General features: G+C 40.7%; 1 protein-coding gene across 5 annotated transcripts in view; it reads right to left on the reverse strand.

The window, feature by feature from the left end:
* Cyfip1 (cytoplasmic FMR1 interacting protein 1) overlaps positions 1 to 2,820 on the reverse strand; it is a 114,188-nt gene that overhangs the window by 37,745 nt on the left and 73,623 nt on the right. The gene's annotated exons all lie outside the window — the stretch shown is intronic.

Here is a 2,820-nt window from a genome sequence, read left to right on the forward strand (position 1 = left end):
ATGCCCACAGAGGTCAAAAGAGGGCATCAGATTCCCTGGAACTAGAGTTATGGATGGTTGCCAGCTGCCATGTGGGTGCTGGGAATGGAACCTGGGTCCTCTGCAAGAGCAGCCAGTGCTCTAACCATTGAGCCATCTCTCCAGCCCCCTTTACTTTTAATTTTTGAGACAGGGTCTCACTATGTAGCCCAGACTGGTCTCAAACTTATCTCCCAAGCCTTGGGATTACAGGCCTGTAAAACCAATCCTAGCCTGCCTTCTATTTTCACAATGCTTTCTTCAAATACAAAAATCTAATCTTTGTTCCATTCAGTTGCTTTAATTTTCTTTTACACTGATCTTTGTTGTCTATTTTTCTGTATCATTCTCTCAAATTCTTTTTTCCATCTTGATTTTTTTAATTCCTTCATATTTCTCTAAACTCATTATTTATTTAAATGGCATAGGATCATGGCCCTTATCTGTGAGCTCAAGTGTTAATTGACAGAAGTTCACTGGTGGTTTTGAGGCGGAAGTGGTTAGCAGATGCTATGATTTAAATATGGTTTATCTCCACCAAAATTTATGTTGAGGCTGAATTTCCTAGAGTGATGGTATTGAGGTAGACGTGTGAGTATGGGCCTTAAGAGACATATGGGGTCCTCAGGGCTCCATCTAGATGAACAGATTAATGCTTTTGAGAGTCTAGAGTAGTTTTCTCAACATTTAGGTCTCATAGGACTGGACTAGACCCTATACACATTGTTTGTCATAAAACAAGTTCAGGTGCCTTGGATTGCTTTCTTGCCCCTCACCACGAGAGTTTTCTCTCATGCATGTGCCACGGTTTAGATTTTAAATGTTTCTCAAAGGCCATGTGTTGAAGGCTTAGTGGGGAGCTTGTGGTGCTTTGAGATGGTGAGGAGACTCTAGGAGGTGGGGGACCTAACAAAAACCAGATATTGGGGGCATTCCTTTGATGGGAATTTGGGGACCCGGTCTGTTTCCCAGCTGCCATGAATGAGGAGCTTTGTTCCACCATGCATTCCCACCACCATGTTCCACACTACGATGGGTTCAAAAATAACAGAGCCAGTCAAGCATGGACAGAAACCTTTGAAAAGTGATGCCAAATCAACCTTTTTCTTAAAGTTGTTTTGTTCAGGCATCTGGTTGTAGCAGTGGGAAGCCGAACACAGTGCGACTCAAACACATTCACATGTCACATGATATATGTCAATTAATGCCTTACAGAAGCACATGCTAGAGTCATGCCTTTGGATTTCCAGAACTGTGAGCTAAATAAGCCCTTCTTTAGAGTATCCATTCTCAGGTGTTTTGTGATGGCAACTGAAAACAGACTAAAGCAGCAGATACTGTCTCCTTTATGCCTCTAGAACACAGTGGTCTATGCGTCCTGTGCTGTCTCTCGTGCTCCTTCCCCTTGTGGGCGGACTTTCCTTTGCCATTGAGAGCTGTATTCCCAGCAGCACCTCCCATGTGCCACTCTTTCTTGGAAGGACTTCTAATTAATTAGATTCTAGGCTTTAGGGCCACCTGTTCTAATCCCATCAAATCCTCTCTCATCTGGAGCCTCCTTCAAGAGCCCTACAGAAGTTACTCTCTATGGTCACAAGTGAGAACTTAACCATCAAACGGGGGTTCCTTCATTGAGTGGGGTCAAACAATGGACAGTATTTCAAATAGTTTGACCCCTAAAAGATCTTGGCACAAGCTCATGGATCATACAATATCTCTATAGCTGGAAAAGCCAGTCAGTTTTTGAGTGTTATTTGTCCTATATAAAGGGGAAATTTCTAGTCTATCAAACAGAAGCCTATTTTGAATCATTATGAAATAAATCACTAATTATCAAACACTTCCCAGGCCCAATGTCCTGAATGAAGGAGAGGAAAGACCATGTCATACTAACAAAAGTGCTTACTAAAATCCTCTTCTGGGGCTCCCACAAAGGAGCTGGCATCCTGAATCCTTTTCTAAGTTTCTCTACTACCATCTCTGCAGACACTGTTTCCCTGGCACCACCCTCTTTCTCATCTCAGGAAACACTTCAACCTCACATTGGATTATTCTATTAGTTCTCACACTTTAAAGCAAATTTTCTGTTTCATACATTCTTTTCTGTAGAGACGCTGGGTCACCCCAAGCAAGAATTCTTCCTGTGTGTTCACTTTAAGCACTCTATTCTGTTCTATTCCCCTGACTTTTAAATTTTTTGTTTGCTTGATTTTTGAGACCAGGTCTCGGGTAGCTCAGGCCGTCTCAAACTCACTTTGTAGCTGAGGATGACCTTCAACTATTGATCTTCCTGCCTCCATCTCCTAACTGCTAGGATTATAGGCAAACAAGCCTAGATTATTTATTTTTGAAGAAAAGATCATGCTTCTTGTGTATCACTGACACAGAACAAGTTCTCATATCTGACTGGATTAGTCTCTAGGTATTTTTTCAAAATCAGAGCACTACCTGATAATCTTAACAGTTTATTTCACCATATAAACTTGAAAATTATTTAATCAAATCCCATCTGTAAAGCATTTATAATCTAGCAGTGATTACAGGCCCTCTATGACTTTTTGGGTAACTAATCTTTACTATTCATCTCTCTAAGATGAGGGTGTAGCTCAATTGCAGATCACATATTCAGCATGTGTGAGACCCTGAGCTCAGTTCCCATCACCAAGAAAAAGTCTTTTCATCTTATAAATGCTTCCTTTTAATCTATGTAAGTCATCCTTCTCTCTATGGAGTTTAAAAATTTCTCTGTATAGTTCTTATCATGTGGGTTGTTTCCAAATATATACTTATTTTGTAATTATT

Source organism: Nannospalax galili, unplaced genomic scaffold (assembly GCF_000622305.1).
Source record: "Nannospalax galili isolate Female #2095 unplaced genomic scaffold, S.galili_v1.0 scaffold135, whole genome shotgun sequence".
Lineage (NCBI taxonomy): Eukaryota > Metazoa > Chordata > Mammalia > Rodentia > Spalacidae > Nannospalax > Nannospalax galili.